This window comes from Nilaparvata lugens, chromosome 5 (assembly GCF_014356525.2).
Source record: "Nilaparvata lugens isolate BPH chromosome 5, ASM1435652v1, whole genome shotgun sequence".
Classification (NCBI taxonomy): domain Eukaryota; kingdom Metazoa; phylum Arthropoda; class Insecta; order Hemiptera; family Delphacidae; genus Nilaparvata; species Nilaparvata lugens.
In genome coordinates, this window is record NC_052508.1 from 38,826,279 (window position 1) to 38,846,043 (window position 19,765).

At 32.6% G+C, this 19,765-nt stretch overlaps 1 protein-coding gene across 1 annotated transcript in view; it reads left to right on the top strand.

The window, feature by feature from the left end:
• Nucleotides 1-3,337: 3,337 nt before the first annotated feature.
• The window catches only part of LOC111050517 (putative sodium-coupled neutral amino acid transporter 10), a 67,666-nt gene continuing 51,238 nt past the window's right edge, over nucleotides 3,338-19,765 (top strand). Inside the window, exon 1 of the mRNA XM_039428324.1 lies at nucleotides 3,338-3,564. The gene's annotated coding sequence lies outside the window, so the exon portion shown is untranslated. The remainder of the gene's footprint in view (nucleotides 3,565-19,765) is intronic.

Below are 19,765 nucleotides of genomic sequence, written 5' to 3' on the forward strand. Positions count from 1 at the left end.
CCTACCAGACTGTTCTAGGGTCCCAAACTTTGTCCAGGTCTATTGTCTAGGCCTACTAGGGGTGGATGCGTTTGTAATCGTGTTATCATGGTTCACTGCAGTTATCCTACAAACTTGTCCTGCACACTCGCACAAGCGCCAATTACAGAGCGGAGGTGCTCAATTAATTAAATTATTAATTGATTAATTAATTCACACCTAATTTACTAATTATTAATCAATTATTTATAATCAATCAATTAAATTGAGGTGACATGGTCAATCACTTTATTATACAATTTTCTTTTGGAAAACTATTTATAAACCTTGAAGATAACAGTAAATCTTTTAATTACCATTGTATCATAAAATCAGGAAACGGGTATTCTACTTTATATGGTTGAAATGTTTCATAACTATTAGTTCGGAGAACAGTAGAGCTCGCTACACTCACTAACATTTATACTCATACACGTCTGCCTATTCACACACAAACACACATACAAATTGGATTTAGAGTATGATGATATATATGCAATAGGATCGGTGGAGAACGCTGAGAAATAGAAGTTCTCTACACTTTTGAGCTTAGAAGCACGATTGGAAAGATAAAAAATCTTACAAATAGACGAACGCTGATTGACTTGAACGGTCTTTGGCCAAACCAAAAACCTATAAACCCTATAACCCCATTTTTTAGGGTTTGTATGCATAAGAGAAGTCCAGAACCAATTTTCGCATGCAAAATTTCCTTGTACAGAGTGGCCCAAATACCTAATATGTCTGGTTCATTCTCCAGTTCTGAGCTATTACAATCAAATCCAGTCATTGGACAAAAAAAATCCTCTCTCTCCTTTTTTACTGTATATAAAATTCAGAATAAAATGGAATCATTCAGACCTCTATAACTTCAATCAGTTCTATCCTACAGTTTTTCCAAAACGAGTAGAATTTCATGGAAAATCAATTTTGATAAATTCTATAGTATTAAATCAACAATATCTTCCGATTGTCACAATTCAAAAATGTATAATTCAACATCCTACTAGGCGTAATTTTGTGCTCTACAATCTGAGAACAGGTAGAACGCTCTATCTCAAAGATTTTCAGGACACCTCAAGGATCGAAATTTCATTCATAACTTTTGATACAATGTTCGGATCTTCCCGTACGCTCTTTCTTTTCGGCTTGTCAAGGTAGTTGGAAATCATATATCATGAGTCAAGTTCCTAAGAGAAATGGGAAATTTTTTGTTGAGTGTACACTGTACTTCAACCCATATTCCATACACAGAATAACGACAATTTATTTATTCAATGCTGCATATCTTATGAAATAATACAGATATAAAATCAAAATCTAGTCAAGGATGTGAGAAATTTCCTCCTCTTCTCACTCCAATCAACAATACTTTCGATTTCAATACCATTAGAAAGTTACAACCGATTGAAAAAGTGACGATTGAAATTTTACCATTTTTTCGCAATTCCACTGTTAATCAAGAGTCTCTTAAACGAGGATCATACATCATAGAAACTCATGATTGGTTCTAAATTTTATTCTATAGGAGCTCAGTTACCATAAATATTTATCTTCAACTACTGTTTTCCATCTTAGAAATACCGAGATCGTGAATATGAGGAGAATATCTTCAATCTCTTGATATTTTCAAGTGATTGAATCGTACCATGCGTCCAAGTGAACTATGAATAAAAATGATAAAATCAACAGCATTTTTTGCGTTTCAAGTTTATCAACATGGTCGGAATTGATTAGCAGATTCAGCCACAAAGTTTCTTCTAAAAGGTCATGAAGATTATTTCTAAATCGATTTACGATTTTAGTTTTGCTCTTTATTGCTCTACTTATAATTTTGTATTATATCAAGGAAAGGAAATACATTTACGACAAAAATACACATACATAATAACAGGGGTAGGTAAATCTTTTTAAAGAGTATCAATCAATTTCCTCCTTATAATATACAATGAAACTGGATGTTATTTTACTGAATGCTAAGAAGATAGTGGCTCTTATAAGTTTATAATGAGAGAAATTCATTGAATTTTCAAATTACTCCCTCTTCCCCAATCTCCCGCTAGACGGCTAGCCTAACAGCATTTAGCTCATATGCAAAATTAGAACTTTCCACTATGGGTACAGTCCATGAAAAAGGTTGACAACCATTGGCTATTCAATGAAAACAAAAAGCAACTGAAATAATATTATTAAGGTTAACAATCTTTGGCTATTCAATGAAAAAAAAAGTAACTGAAACAATATTATTGTTAATGAGCAGTTTTGACATCATTTATTAAAATCATTTTAGAACAGAGAAATATAATGCTGCATTACACAGCACCTCAAGAACATGTCATTGTTAAAATTATTCCATGCTCTTTCTCAATTTTTAAGTTCAAAATCGCAATATTGTGGAATTAATTAGATTGATTTAATTTTTTTCAATTATTGGATTGAAGTACATAATGTAATAAAGTTACAAAATCTGGCCACTCATTCACTTATTGTTTTCTAGTTCTTGTTGATTAGAAATAAAAATTAATCCTCTTTGTCACTGGAGAAGCAGCGTTCATGCGATCTGGAAAGTTGAGAGTAGCAAGTGATTAGAATAAGAAAAATGAATGTCTAGTCTATGTACTATTAGCAAAACAATGACATACATGCCTCAAGCCACAAATGCTGTCAGCAGTTGTTTTGCTGGGGGGAGAGAGTGGTGTGAACTGGTTTGTTGGAGAGGGAAGTGTAGGATGCCAATGACTCCCCACTACGTCACCCTACTACAGTACTAACTCAGCTCAGACAGAAATCATCATTTGCGTATACAAGCGCTTTCTACCGGTATAAGTGATACTACACATAAGGCGAAACAATAGTCGGTAAGAATGTTCCCTCTGATCTCTTCTCTGTGTTTTTGCCTATTTTACTGTCGATGCTATGTCGTGTCGTTGCTATGGTTTGTCGATGCTATGTCGTGTCGATGCTAGACAGACAGGCGAAATTTTAATGGTGGTTCCTTAGACCATTTATAGAGTAGACACGCTGGGAAGTCTAGCCTCTGAAGCTAACTAACATCTACTGCCAAATCCGCCCATATTGACGTCACAACCAAGCTAACAACAATGCATTGTCATAGATGAAGGATATTAGATGGATAGATGAAGGATATTATTCTTGTCTCTGGCATTGTTCAACAACTATGTAAGTCAAATAACACAAACACTTACACAACAAACTGTTGTGACGTCAACGTGGGCGAATTTGGCAGTAGAGATGTTGGCTTCAACGACTTTTAGTATGAATATACAATTTTGCTGTGTCTACTCTATAAATGGTCTATGGGTGGTTCCCCTATGAAAAGTAAACAGATGTTAAAAGTAAACGTCGGCTGTAGTGTAGTTGAATTTGTGTTTTATACTTATTTGTATGTATTGTGTCAAATATTATACAATCAAAGTATTTCATTCTGTTATTATTAATAATTGTTCTTCATAATTTGTTCAATGTGATACATATATAATTTGATTCGGATTTTCTGAATCAAGATAAAGTAATCACACAACTCATGTAAGTATCTTCGTGTTTTTAATAAGTTACCTTATTTCTTAGTTCTATTACAAAATGTTGATAAAATATGTTTCTCTGCTTATGTTGTTTGTAACTCCAAGCATTTATATTTCTGAGTTGGATTGTATAATATTTTCTAAAACATCCGCTACTACTTATTCCATTCTTTAACATAACCTATTACGGATTAAAAAATTAAACTCTTGAGTATAATTTTTCATACATTTTTGGGATTATTTATACATTACATATAAATTTCTGGGATGATAAAGAATTTTTTCAACGGTTCTGCTAGTGTAAAGCAACTGCCAATTTAGTATTTGATTAAATAAACCACTTGGTAGAAAATAAGACAATTTTTAACAGCGGTCTTTCATTAGAAAACTTGTTTTTAATAACACATAACTGAAATATTTTGCTTTTAAAAGATTTTTAATAAACGAGAAAGACTGTCGTTGATTTAAGCATAAAATCAATTTTCTACCTCACATTCTAATAGTTATTTGTGCAACTAGTGCGCTAAGTGACAGTTTGCTGCACCGAAAGAAACGTTTACGTTAAAGGTTTCTTGAGTGCAGCAAACGAACTTAGCACACGTATTTCATATTAAATTTTTCCTACAGTTACCATTGAATATGAAAAGTGATTAATTATGGGTAAAATTCCCTGAAATCCATCAAATGTTTTTCTGTGTAATTTTGTTAGGCCTATTACGTATTAATTCATTTCATTTATAAGACCTTAATTATTTGAAATAAAATAATAATAATTCAATTATAGTGATTAGTAATTCAATTGAAAATTCATTTCAATAAATAATTGAAATAAACCAATTAATTTGCAAATGTAAATAATTTCCAATTTCTAAATAATTGATGAACCAATCAATTTTTAAATAAAACAATATATAATTATATAATTCATCAATATTAATAATTCAAACAATTTTAATAATTTATTTTAAATAAGTATTTAGTTTGTCAAAATTACATGAATAATAGTTATTGAAGTTGAAAATTTACTTTGCGCACTAGAGCGGAAAAGTGATTCTTTGCGGCATGCAATCAGTGCAGAAATGGTCACTTTTCAAAGTATCTGTAGGAAAAATATATTTTTTGGTGCCAACTAAGGGCCGTTTGCACAGTGTAAGTCTAAGCTAAAGCTTAAACCAAATCTGGATTTTTTTTATTTAAATTAAAATTCCGTTTGCACAGTATCAGTTCAAACTCTGGAAAAGTTTAAACCTCCAAAGCAGGAGGTTTAAACCAGATAATTTGGATTAACTTTACATCTGTAAAGACTTGATGGGGTACTTTGAAAAATATTCCACTGCGAAAAGTGATTTCACTCGTACGATATATACAATTTACCTAAGAACGAAACTTTGGTTCGTGATATATTTGACCTTAGAAACTTATACGATAGGCCTATGCTAATTAGTTCACCGTCTTAACAAACGTTTTCAAGGACTATTAACGAATGTCTAGTCATGCTCATAATATTCTGGCCTAAGCCACATCAATTCTTGATAGAAATTCGCTTACTCTTTTGAAACATTACTTATTTGACTTTAAAGTAGTGACTTGATGGAATATGATTAACGTTTTTTGAAATGTAAGTTTGATCAATTTGTTGAGAAATGAATCAACTTCCCATTTCTATAAAAACATTCATGATTCATGCATATGGGAAACAATTGTAAATTAATGAGAAAGAGGAATATTGGTGATTCAAGAGCAGTTGTTTCGAGCTTCCCAACAATTCAATTATTAGTTAATAGCGCAGAAAGATTAGAACAGTAGCCTATTGTTGACAGCGAACGACTTGATTCGAATTATCAAAGAATAATAAAACATTTACAGAGGCACGAATTCAATGTTCTAAGTAAGCGGTGTTTTAAGAATGGCATTATTTTTCATCTAAAATTCTCGAATAATATTTTTCATGTGCCTGTAAGAGACAGTTTTTAATGAAATCTATAAAAGCGAAATGGCAATGATTCATCCCTCATTCACTCACTTATCCATAATCAACAGAACTAAAAATCTACTGGATCAAATTCGTTCAAATTTGGCAGGTTTGTTCAGTTAGCCATTGAGAGGTGCACTAAGAACGGATTTGAATAAAAATCCATAGATACGCCCAAAATCTGCGTTTTTCGAGTTCTATCACCTTTTTAAGAGCTAATTGACAAAAAATGTTCAAACTTGGTACACAGGTTCAGCTGAGGTATGAAATGTTGTATTGGAAGTTACTTTCCGACAACGCCCAAGTTCCGCCCAAGATCGGCGGTTTTTGAGCGCTTCTCCTGCGTTTTCTAGGCCTTCTCAAGAATTGATTGACAGATTATGTTCAAATTTCGTACAGAAGTTCAACGAGGGTCTAGAAATGTATTCTCAAGAAGACTTCCGAATGACGTTTAAGATGGGCGGCTTTACAGCGTTTTCCTTGCGTTCCGTAGCGTTTTTTATGCGTTTTCTCTTTGCAAGAACTAATTCAGAGAAAATGTTTAAATTTGGTACACAGGCTCAGCTATATAAAAATGTTGTATTGGGAGGGTCTTGGAATAACCCCAAGTTCCGCGGTTTCTGTTTGTTTTCCTGCGTTTTTTACGCCTCCTGAAGAACTAATTGACAGATCATGTTCAGATTTGGTACAGAAGTTCAGCAAGGGTCTAGAAATTTTTTCTTGAGAAGATTTCAGAATGACGTCAAAGATACGTTCAAGATGGGCGGTTTACAGCGTTTTCCTTGCGTTCCCTAGCGTTTTTCTGCGTTTTCTCACATTTTTCAAGAATCAATTGAGAGAAAATGTTCAAACTTTGTACAGAAGTTCAGCTAGGGTCTAGAAATTTCGTCTTGAAAGGATTTCAAAATTATGCCCAATATAGGAGCTTTTACAGCTTTTTCCAAGCGTTCCCCAGGGGTTTTTAGAGGGTTTCTTTTCTAGAGGGAGTTTTTCATTGAGTTTTCAATGCATTTTTCTACATTTCTCAAGCAAATTCAAACTTGAGAGGGTTAGATATGGATGTTTGTTAAGCTCTACATATCATTCCTGTCTCAATATATCAAAGAACCATTAGACTGAACTACTATAATTCTCATAATATCCCAACCAAGTCTCTAATTGAGAATATTTATAAATTCTGATGAAAATGAATATTTTTGAAACCCTGCACTAGATAATTCAAAGAGAACTGGTGATTGAATCGAGCCTGAAAGTCTATTTTGACTTTTTGATGGAAGGAATTGCATGTTCAATGAAAAATCATGTTCGCCTCAAATGAAACATGCAGGCGAGCGAAGCGAAATCCTATTTCTGCAGGATCCTGCTGATCCTATTTGTGGATGATCCAGCTAGACGGATGACGAGCGAAGCGAGCCTGCCGGCTAGTATGAAATAATAATGATGCTGAATACCGGTAGATTGGATATGATTTCTTGATCCTTTTCTATCTGTGATGTTCGTGTGAAACACACACAACTGTTTTCACTGAAATACTGACATGCAGTCAACCATTTTAATGTGAGAAATAACTATTCATGTTTTTACATTTGAATAATTTTCTTTATGTCAGTAAAATGAGAGAATCGTGAATGAATAAATTGAATGAGCTGCAGAATACATCTAAATATCACATTGAAAAACATACAAATGTTGTTTGTAGAAGACTGAGACTTGCTAATTACACGTTTAAAATAGTAAGTATGGAAAATTATAGAACTATTTCTACAGAATATGAGGTAATTCAGTCTAAACTGCAACAGGAGATCGGCATCTCGTGAGGAAGGAGAGTATGCGAAGGAATGTTTTCTCCTCTCTACAACATAGAGATTGCAGCAAATTTCACAGAATATTTAGCTGATAACAGAGCTCTATATAAGAGGAGTTTTCGTTTATCTCTAAAGCCTAACTGAATTGCAGACAGCTATACCACTGGGAATTAGTTCTATATCAAAATTGATATTGCAAACAGCAAACTGCTGCTAGATCAGTGAAGGGTATGAAAGCGCAAAACGCATAACTGCTTGATATCACGCATTTCATATCACCAGAGACAAACAAAATAATATTCTCTTCTCTCTGATACCACGTAAAAAGTCTTCTTAAGTGGGTATTATCCAGCACAAAAACAACACTCATTTTACTGATACGAACACAACTTAGTAAAATAATATTCTAAATGATTAAATTTTACTTATGTACAACCAAGAAGCATCATCCAGAGAAAAATATAATAAATTGATTTATCTATTTTCCGTAGTTCATAATGGGACTAAAACCGTATTTATCTTGTTGTTGAACACTGATGGTTGATGCAAACAATGAGAATATATCGGTGAAAGTGCTGTGATGCACTACGGAAGTAGAGATGACACGACCCAACTTTCACTAGCAAATGAATCACTGAAGGCCAAGATCGCCCTTTATATCGCTATTTTATTTCCATAAAAGAGGAGATTATATGAAACTAATTAGATTATATTAAATTAATGTATTCAAAAACCATGGTACACACTTAAAATAGACTCCACAATAAACAAAGATTAAGATTCTTAAATAAATAAATATGATTCATTAGACAAAATATAAACCGCTACTCGCTTGGCATCAAGAATTCAATTTTTGTGGTCGGAACTAAAATGAAATGGATCTTAACAAGAAAAACGCCTACCTTCCGAGATGCCCCTCAGTTTGGAATCCACTGATAGACGCGACTTTACAAATTAAGATAAAAGATAAAATTATCTGAACTAATGAATCGGTTCAAAACTTGTCTTCTCTAATAATGCAACTCTTAGTATGCAATGAGTCTTGCAAGGCCTGGCAATACATTGTCATTTGTGATAAAGAATCAATGAAGAATAAAGAATCAATAACTCTTTTTCGAACTGCCCGAACTGCGACAGAAAAAAACTGTATTATGATAAAAGACAAGCCTATCCTTTTCACTAGATCAGACGGACTTTACTATAAGTTCTATCAAACGAGCTCTCTCAAAAGGATAATTTTGGGGTATAAATAAACGTTTAGTCAATGCCAAACATGAAAGTCACCTCGAGTACACAATAATATTTTCTATCTATTGCACGAGCGCACATTTGTTATTAGAAAGAAAAAATGCTACACTTAATATTGAAAATAAGCAACCTTCCTGTCAATGACAAGTATGACTGTTCATTGAATTATAATTTGAAACTCTAAAATCCTGATCAATCTATCTATATATTATATATAAAAATGAATTTCTGTTCGTGTGTTTGTTTGTTCCCTATCGACTTAAATACTATTTGACAGAACGGCATGAAACTTTGGGAATATGTTGTGTGAATATTGGGGATGGTTTATGTCCAGAAATTTTAATAGAGGGGCTAATAATAATAATCATAATCATCTTCCCATTCTACGTTAGCCGCTTGGCGGGCAATTACAAAAACAAATGTCTGTAAAAGGAATTAATAAATTATTCAATATATATATATATATAATATATATATATATATATATATATATATTATATATATATATATATATATATAATATAAACATTTTATATACAGGGTGATTCATAATTAAGGTAAAATATTTTAATACGTGATAGTAGAGGTAAAAATAAGAAAAAAATTCATATAAACATATATCCATAAACGCTTCATTAGCGAGTTATACAGGGTGGAAGATTCGCCCAGAATTCAGTTCCTCTGGTGAAATACACCGATGCTGAATTGTTTGGGGACTAGTTTTTGAAAAACTTATGCTGGATTCATATGGAAAAATATCTGAAAAATTGAATAAAACTAGTCTGGAAGCTGTAGTGTGAGTAGTTTTTGAGAAAAAAGTTGAAATATGCAAAAAATCTAAGTAGAAAAACACAGACTTCTACGTTTGTTGCCCAATAACTTTCTTTAATGACCAGTAAACAAATAATTTTTCGCAATAAAAATTGTAGAGAATTTAATTCTGAAAAGAATTATGTAAGCTGTGTAAACTAAATTCAAATAAAAGTTGAATAAAATGTATTCTTATGTAGTACATTACACCACAAAAATTTGCTGTTTTATGAGGAGAGAACTAATAACTCATAGGTTGTAGCTGATTGCAAATAAAACATGGATTCTAATAACAGCTGTTCCAAAACAGCTGATTTATTATGTTTTAAGTAAGAAAATATTTAAAAGAAATTATCAGCTGAAAATTATTTTCAGAAATATTTTAGCTCACTGTTGAAAAAAAAAAACTATGCAGGCAGACCCCGATCTACTATGACTGTTGAGTTAGAAGAACAAGAATTAAGTTCTCAGAATTAAATTCTCTACAATTTTTATTGCGAAAAATTATTTGTTTACTGGTCATTAAAGAAAGTTATTGGGCAACAAACGTAGAAGTCTGTGTTTTTCTACTTAGATTTTTTGCATATTTCAACTTTTTTCTCAAAAACTACTCACACTACAGCTTCCAGACTAGTTTTATTCAATTTTTCAGATATTTTTCCATATGAATCCAGCATAAGTTTTTCAAAAACTAGTCCCCAAACAATTCAGCATCGGTGTATTTCACCAGAGGAACTGAATTCTGGGCGAAATCTTCCACCCTGTATAACTCGCTAATGAAGCGTTTATGGATATATGTTTATATGAACTTTTTTTCTTATTTTCACCTCTACTATCACTTTTGAAAATATTTTACCATAATTATGAATCACCCTGTAATATATTGAATAAGTTATTAATCCATTTTACAGAAATTTGTTTTCGTAATTGCCGGCCAAGCGGCTAACGTGGAATGGGAAAATGTAAGTTTTTAATCTATCCGTGTCGTGTGTATCCTGTTTATATTTATATTATAAAACATTAAAGTGTCTTCTGTTATGTGCTATATAACGTATGGTATATGTGCTATTTAAAGTTTGTAATACAGTCGAACCTCTCTATAACGAACCTCCATTTAACAAAATCCTCTACACAACAAATTTTTACCTCGTCCCATGACAATTTAGAGTTTTGGCTGCTTATTTACCTCTATTTAACGAATTTCGGACCTCTCAACAACAAAGTTTTCTCTTGACTTCAACATAGAAAATGTAGTGTGTATAGGAAGCAGAGAGTCATTTTCAAAGAATTCTTTAGTTTCAGAAGAAAGGTCAATAATAATGGACTATAGGACTAGAAATGAATGGCAATTCAAGTAGGAAGAGGATCAACAGTAGAGGATAATAGAGGATGAAACACACGTCGCAAAGTGAATGCAAGCTACTGCAAATAGACTTCCAAGAACTTGTCATTCGTAGACCAGGCAGTTAAAAGACTGGACTTTCTTATCCTTTCTTTTGCCACACATTTCAATTGTTAGAACTCGCCATTAGATAAAGGAACGGGAATACTGTATTTTTCCATCCTCCCACCATTTGCTTTTGTTACTCATTTCAATTTTTCTGGTTAAGTTACTATACACAGTTTCATTCAATTTCTAAAAAAATCGTTATCAGATTCTAAAACTGAGTGTTGCTAATGATTTGCAACGTTGTAAATTTGTACATTTGATGATACTGATAACCGGTGATAAAATGGGTGACTGTAATGAACGAGAAAAATCTTCCATTGTCAAGGAATTTAATCAATGAAAAGGCTTTAGAAATTTCAGTATCATTGGGATACAGTAGCTCTAAGGCAAACGACTGGTTAGAAAAATTAAAAAAAACGGCATGATATCGTCCAAAAAGTGATATCGGGTGAAAGTGCTAGTGCTGATATGTACCCTCTTGTGAATTCTAGAAAGAAAATATTCTCAGAAAAGTTCTATATAATATTATGAACCGAAAGACGATTTTAATGTTGATGAGAGTGGTATATTCTTCAAATGTTTGGCCAATGAGGCACTAACTACCGCCCAAATCATTAAATTACCGCCCTTGATATATTATAAGATCCATAAGAGTTGAACTCTTTCCCTTGTCGGTCTTTGTTTAGAGTGGGTTTCGAACTCCCTCACTCTATACGGTATTTTGCCCGGCGCCAATCAATTACTATGAATTGATAAAATAATTACTTTACCATAATTTCACTCACTGAACTAATAATAGTAAAGAAGAAAAAGATAAAGAGAGATAGATCAGGGTCGTGTGTAAGGGAATGTACGAAATGAAAGGCAGAACAAAGGTTAATGATGAATTTATTGTTGAACTTCAAATTTATATGAATTTATAAAAAATTGATCAAAAATATAGTAATGATTAGAAATAAATACAAGATGATTAAGTTTTCGAAAATATTACAGTTCAAGTTTTAATTTTATACAACAAAATTTAACAAACAGTTCCTATTTTAACAGGTTACTTGAAAAGTAAGTTATTAAATCAAAATATTGAACAACTCTAGTTAAAAATATGATTATAGTCAAAAATAAGAGAATTGATAAATATTAAAGAATGAATATGATTAGAGGAGCCTTCCTTTAAAAAACTATCATTTGTGCTTAGAAGTGAATTTCAACTGTAAGCTTCAAGAAATTAATTAAGATTGTGTCTTTAGATATGAATTTAAAAAAAAGTTATAATTAAGTTTGCTCTTTACTATAATGCTATAAAATTTGATATACTTATTTGGGCTTTTTAGGGTGGGGTGGTGTGGATTTGAAATGAGGAAAATTGAAAATTCTAAATACAATCTTTACCTGGCTCAGTCAATTCCCTATAGGATAATTGAAGTCTGAAACCAAAAACTCACTCCTACACTGTCCAAAATCCAAGAGACTAAGAGAGACTCACAGCAACTAACAGCAACTTAACTGCAAGACAGAGTCTGCCTGTTTATATACTAGAACCACGATTTTCCACCCCTCATCACCCTTCGCCCTCTAGCTCTGCCTACCCTCAAACTCATCAGCTAATATTCTGCTTACAAATTGAATTCAAATATCAATTTGAATTCACTATAATGTTTATTATGTTATATCATTTTAAACTATGGCTCCCCTTCATTATTAAAACAAATGATATCATACATTTTACCAATATTTAAACTCTAAAGTTTGGATACTGACAATTGAATACATTCTCATCGAATTTGATTAATACAGTAATCAATCTTATAAATCTAATATGGAAAATAATTCAATAATAAATACATGAAATGAACAAAATACAATGTCATACATACATAATTACAATTGAATTGAATAAATCAAATTAATAAGATACCAATTAATTACTACTTAATTAATTAAGCAGGTTTCTTATATAGTCCAGGCGCTGGCTTACATTGAGCATACATGAGAGAGGCAGAGAATTTGACTTTGGATTATTGTTAGGGGGTCTTTAGTGTATATGAAACTCGATGTCGTCACGTCCCAGGGTGGTCAACAGCTTGGGGGGGAGGGGGGTAAGTTGTAAAAAACGCGCGCTTATAAAATCGCCTGTCCTGCAGTTACTATTCATAGTACAGCTTTTAATTTTTTCTCAATATTATTCACACATAACTGGCTTTCAATGTGGTCCTCTACATTTTTGCGATAAACCGCATAGTTTTTCCGTTAAAAAATAAAATATCTCGAAAAATGTATTTTTTTATTATGGATTTTTTGTTATTTCTCGAATATTGAAGTCATTAGCCGACTTAGAGGAAAAGGCGCCCAATAAACGTTGTAGGCCGTTTCTTCTTGAATCCAATGATATATATAGTCTGGGGGTTACGATGATAGATGCGGCGGTGGGAGGGGTATAAGTAGCACTGTTACGCTGTGGCGCAGTCCTCCCCCATGATTAATGCGCGTAATGGCCTGTCTATCGCATCGCTCCTACTAGTCTATGCATTCAAATTATGTATTTCAGGAACTCTATCTTATGTATTTTCGGTCGCTGAACACGATTTTTCAACTCTCAAGTCTCAATAATTGATAATTCTCATCATAATATACTAATTATGGTCAAAATTACAAACTTCATCTCATTATCATTATTTATGATTACATTGCAATGATAAAGCATCTTGTTAGGAATCCTATATGTGTTTCTCAGTCGATAAAAAACTGATATTCCATTAAGAGAGAATAATTATTCGATTTAGTTCAATGATCACTTTGGAATTGCGAAAGTCAAGTAATGGAATAAGTTAAACAATAATATAGGCTACCCCATATAGAGAACCGTGTAACAGGAGTAAAATATTTTCTTAATATAAATTTACATTTGGAACACAAATAATGCCAATTACTCCCATGTGATATGACTAAATATTTTATTACAAAGGAAATACAACTCTAAAGCTGCGTTTACACCAAAGTTATTAACGAGATGTTAATATAACTTAATCTTTATAGATTCTATTACATTGAACATAACTTATCATACACATGATGGACATATGTGTTTGCCAAGTTCCGTTAATCTAATAGAGTCTATAAAGATTAAGTTATTAACATTTTGTTAATAACTTTGGTGTAAACGCAGCTTTATCAACTGATTTCTGTGACTTATATCTACGAATAGACACTTTTCATCTGGCTGAGTTTGACTGATTGTCTTGGGGTGGTACTTGAATGGAAGTGGAATGGGAGATATCTTTCTTGAATTTGAAATATTTGGAGAGAAAACTGTTGGAAATCTATTGAGGGGAGATCAGTATAATTAAGGTGTGAGAGCAAGCAATCAATTCCATGAAACAACTACAAGGACTCATGAACAGTTCAAACATGAGAGATTGTCAAAGTATATTTGAAAGAAGACAGGAGCTATTTGTGGAGTTTTTTTAGAATCACAATGCAAAATCAATGACTACTTGAAATTTATGACTGATTATTGTAACATAGTATAAATTATCTTAAATTGTATTCATGCTCATAAGGAAGGACTCTGGTATTGCACATAGAAACTGTACGAGAAAAGATCCCATACTTTTTTCATTCAATCACACAAACTATGTTATGGAGTCTGTGTTATATCTAGAAAATATAGAAAAAATACCCATAGAAGTAGAAAATAATTTCCAATAAGGAAACATTAACTCTATACAGTCAATACATTGACTCTCTGTCAAATGAAACCTTGAAAATTTAATAAATGTGACAACCGATCATGCTTTGGAGCAAACCCTCATTCGATCATCCAAAACTGAGTGATTGGAATAGCTAGTTCTCCAAAGGCTTTCCTAAAATGGCTGCTACTATATAAATAAATCTTTCATCAAGATATTCTGTTCAAGTATGTTGACATCATTATGGATATCGAATGGATTAAAACAAGAATAATGAGAGATGAGAATGATTTCTAGAAGCATAACCTTCTCAAGAGAACATAACATTTTTCTTCAAGACTCTGATGGACAACAGAATCTGCATAATGTTATCAATGGTCTGGAAGCAAGTGAAGAAGTGTGTGATTCTCTTTTGAACGTATAGAAAGAAATAGTTATTCGGTCTCCAACGATTTTTATCTGAACATGGCTGTGGCAAATTGTAAAAGTGTATTCTCACCTATAAAAAGAAACAGAGTTCTTTCATTCTCCACGATGCAATCAAACAAAAATCCTAGTCTTAGTTGATTCTAGAACAAAAAGATCTGATCTCTGTATTTTTACTAGGTTGCTGTTTAAAGATAATTCAGCATTGAAGTTTTAGTGCAGCATGCATTTCTACAATAACCGCAATCTCTGTCAACATCTGATGGATATTTGAAAAAAAAACTCTTAATCTCACTTGGCCCATGAAATTGTAAGTGAAACTAGTTGTGGATTTGACTAAATCCCTAAATATCGTTGACAAATTCGCATAATGATGACATGGCTCTCCTGAACTCAACTCCTACTTCACTCTTCAAAACTTCAATACGCTACAAGATTATGGAAACTTTGTGATGAGAAGAGTTATGAAAATTCTCAATAAAGATGGAGTGATACAGGTGGAGATAGCTTTTCATGTCTATGGTCTAAAATCAAACAAAGGTAGTGAACATATTAGAAGCAGCAGAGTAAAAGAATCACTCCAATAATATGCTCTCCGAACCATCGAGACTTGATTTCTAAATCTGTGGCAGAGATTTATTAATGTGACATGCAAGAATCTATAAAGGAATAATCCATACGTTAGCTACGTGCAGAGATACATACATTCATTCATTCATTTGTGGATAAAATTACAAATCATATAAATATGTTTGGGAAAGAATAACAGGCATGGCAAACTATTCGAATCCCAAATTTTGATACTGAATTACTTGTTACCATTTCAAAACAGTCTGAACGGGAATACGATAATGGTTGAATCAATCAAAATTTAGTGAAATATCATTATAATAATACTATTAGAAATAATATGAATGAATATTTAAATTTTCATTTCATTTTGATTTGACACATATCTATTATTATATTGGATATAATTTCTCAAAAGTTCACGACAAACTGAAGATTCACGAAAGATTAACATTTTTATACTAAACATAATCATTATGATAATGAATGAATGATGAATTCCATTTCCACCATGAAGAACTAAGAAATTCCACAAATATTTCTTGGAAATTAACTGACCACTATATCAAGTAAGCGTGGCCAGTGTGCAATTAATAATATAATTTAGCCTGCAGCGCATCACAATAAATTAATTTGAGATAACAACAATAGAACATAAACACATATAAATATTATCATTATTCTATCCTAATATATTTCTTGAAACCCAAGTTTCGTTTATTTCAAACAGTCATTTCTTAGTTTCCTTGCAGAATGAGATGAAGTTTGTAATTTTGACCATAATTAGTATATTATAATGAGAGTTATCAATTATTGAGACTTGAGAGTTGAAAAATCGTGTTCAGCGACCGAAAATACATAAGATAGCGTTCCTGAAATACATAATTTGAATGCAAAGACTAGTAGGAGCGATGGGATAGACAGGCCATTACGCGCATTAATCATGGGGGAGGACCGCGCCGCAGCATAACAGTGCTACTTATCCCCCTCCCACCACCGCATCTATGATCGTAACCCCCAAACTATATATATCATTGGATTCAAGAAGAAACGGCCTACAACGTTTATTGGGCGCCTTTTCCTCTAAGTCGGCTAATGACTTCAATATTCGAGAAATAACAAAAAGTCCATAATAAAAAAATACATTTTTCGAGATATTTTATTTTTTTACGGAAAAACTATGCAGTTTATCGCAAAAATGTAGAGGACCACATTGAAAGCCAGTTATGTGTACATAATATTGAGAAAAAATTAAAAGCTGTACTATGAATAGTAACTGCAGGACAGGCAATTTTATAAGCGCACGTTTTTTACAACTTACCCCCCTCCCCCCCAAGCTGTCGACCACCCTGGGACGTGACGACATCGAGTTTCATATACACTAAAGACCCCCTAAAAATAATCCGAAGTCAAATTCTCTGCCTCTCTCATGTATGCTCAATGTAAGCCAGCGCCTGGACTATATACTCATTGTCAACATGTTTCAATCAAATATACCTAATTTATTCTATTTACAAATTTGTCCTTAGCCTATGAATTCGGATTCAACTAACTTAATTAGCTTATAATAATTATTAAATTATAATTCATTTTACAACATTATATTAAATTATAATTCATTGTACAACATTATATTTGTTGAATACTTTATACATATAGCCTAATCTACTTCATGCCCTAGTTTTTATAAACATGTACTCGGTTCATGTTTATGGTTTTATGTGATCACCATTCAAATAATTGCTTCAATAATATTCATATGCTGACCATGTGGTAAAATTGTAGCATATGCTAACCACGTGGTTACATTGTAAACTACATATCTATATTTACTTCTCTCCTAACTATATATCTATATTGCTATACACAATCTTCATTTTCCTGCCATCAACTTATGCTATAGATATATACAAGGGTTAACACAAAACACAGTGGGCCATGTGGTTTCTATTGTAGACGTGTCTGTGACTGACGTTTAGAATACTGTTACATTTCTAGGAAAGAATGATTTTGTTTCAAACTATTTTGGAAAAGAGTAATGACCCCTGCGTCTGTCTAGGTAGGCTATTCAAATGCATTCTCAATAGTTTTGAGAAATGGTTCTTCTTATTATTCTAGCTATTCGAGCATTCATATTCTTACAATACAATATGTTCAAAGCACGTGTTACTACAAATAACATATATCTACAATTTTTAAATTTTAGGAGAGCACGTGGTCGCCATTTGTGGCTCAGAGTGTGGCAGTTTTCTTCACAGAACAACCTCTCAATAACAAAAACCTCTCTGCAGCGAATTTTTTCTTGGGATAATCAACTTTGTTATACAGAGGTTCAACTGTATAAATTAAAACAGGAGACACAAGACAAATAGATTGAAAACACTTGAAAACTTACATTAGAAATGGGGGAAATTTTGGGAAACTGAGTTTCCTTCCTCAACCGAGCAGACTGCAGTTTGAAATCAAATGGTTGTGTGACCACAGAGTACGCACGGAGAGTCAATGTTAGCAGCAGAGACCACAGATTATGCGGTGCAGATGAATGTAGAGAAAAAGGATACAGATTCACGAGACATTATGGGGTATTTAGGGGGCAGTTACAAACGGGATATTTAAGATTTGAGTGGGTTATGAATAAGGAAAGGTGTAGCTTATGAATTGATAGAGAAGAGGAGATTTAAAATTAGAAATCAAAACAGAATTAGACTAAAATTGGAGAAAGGAATTTTAGAATTGAACTTGAATGAAATTTATTTTTCATTTTTATTGAACATTTAATATATATTTGATAGCTGTGGAATTTATTTATATGATGAAATTCATTTCAATTTAATTATACAGTTGGTGTAGAGTTGATAGCTATGGTTCTATTGCTGTCTGTTGAGACCAGGAGTGGAAGCAGCTCCAAGCACCCAAATAAAAGCCAATTCTTTCGTCTTGACATCTATGGAGGGGGCTGTGGGAGGGAGGGTGGCAAGGACTTTGACTTTGAAGCATTGGTCAAAGTTCTTGTTGTGCTCAGAGCCATGGGTAGGGAAGTATTATTTTTAAAGGAAGCCCTGAGATTGTTGATCCGGAGGTTTGGAGCAGTGGTGGTTTCACCTATGTAGAAGCAGGACAGAAGTTGCAGGAAAAGAGGTAGATGCAATTTTTGGAGATGCAATTACTGGATTGATGGATTTGGTGGGTGTAGTTGGTTTATAGAAAAACTGTTTTTTAAATTTAGAAAAAGACATCAATTTAATATTCAAATTTAGAAGAAATTCAAACTTCAACTCATTTCAAATAATAATATCACAAACTTTTACATTCAATGAAATCATTATTATTCAAATTGACTTTTATTTATCTTGAACATTTCATATTTATGGCGACACAATTCATCAATACTTTCAAATTTTGAAATTTTTCTTATTATAACAAAATAATTTTCACATCAGATTAGATTTCAACATTTTCTAAACTGAACCATTTATTTTTCAAATAATTTCTGAATTCGAAGACTGTATAATAACTACAAACCATTTCAGGATTACAATACAAAGAAGATTGAGATGGATAATGGGTAAATAAGTTCCCTAAAAAATACAAATAAGAAAATTGGGTGAATAAATTCCCTAAGTAATACAAGGAAGAGAAAGATTAATTAGAGCCTATCCTACATGTCAGTTGAAAACTTTCATAAGGAAGTACAATATTTAATCAAATATACTACTATGGAATTTTGTAGATTCCAAGTATGACTCTAATTTGTTATAACTGTGAACTATCACTCCCACAGAAACAACTGGTGAAGGAAAAAACATTTTTACTATTGTGACTGGGTGGAGAGTTCCTAGATGTCTGTAAGGTAATGTGATAGCAGACTCTAGTATCAGACCACAAAATCAAAAGTATGCAAAAGTTTTACAAACATTCGATGTTGCAGTCTTATGGTTTTTATATCGCAAACAAGTAGGTCAGATAATCGAGTCCAGTCATATGTGGTTCACGCCCACACCTCTAAAAAATCACACCTACTCATCTACCAAAAATCCAAAATATTGGACAGCAAAAAAATAAAAAATGCAAAATGGGTTGAAAGCCCAGAAGAAAACTATGAGTTCAAAGTTGCGAACTTGGACATGGATAGCAATTACCTCCAGGTAATATAGTAGTGCAGAAGTTTGAGTTGCATAGTCAGCAATAGGTGTAGACATAGGCGTAGGCATTGGCGTAGGCATTTGCGTCGGCATTGG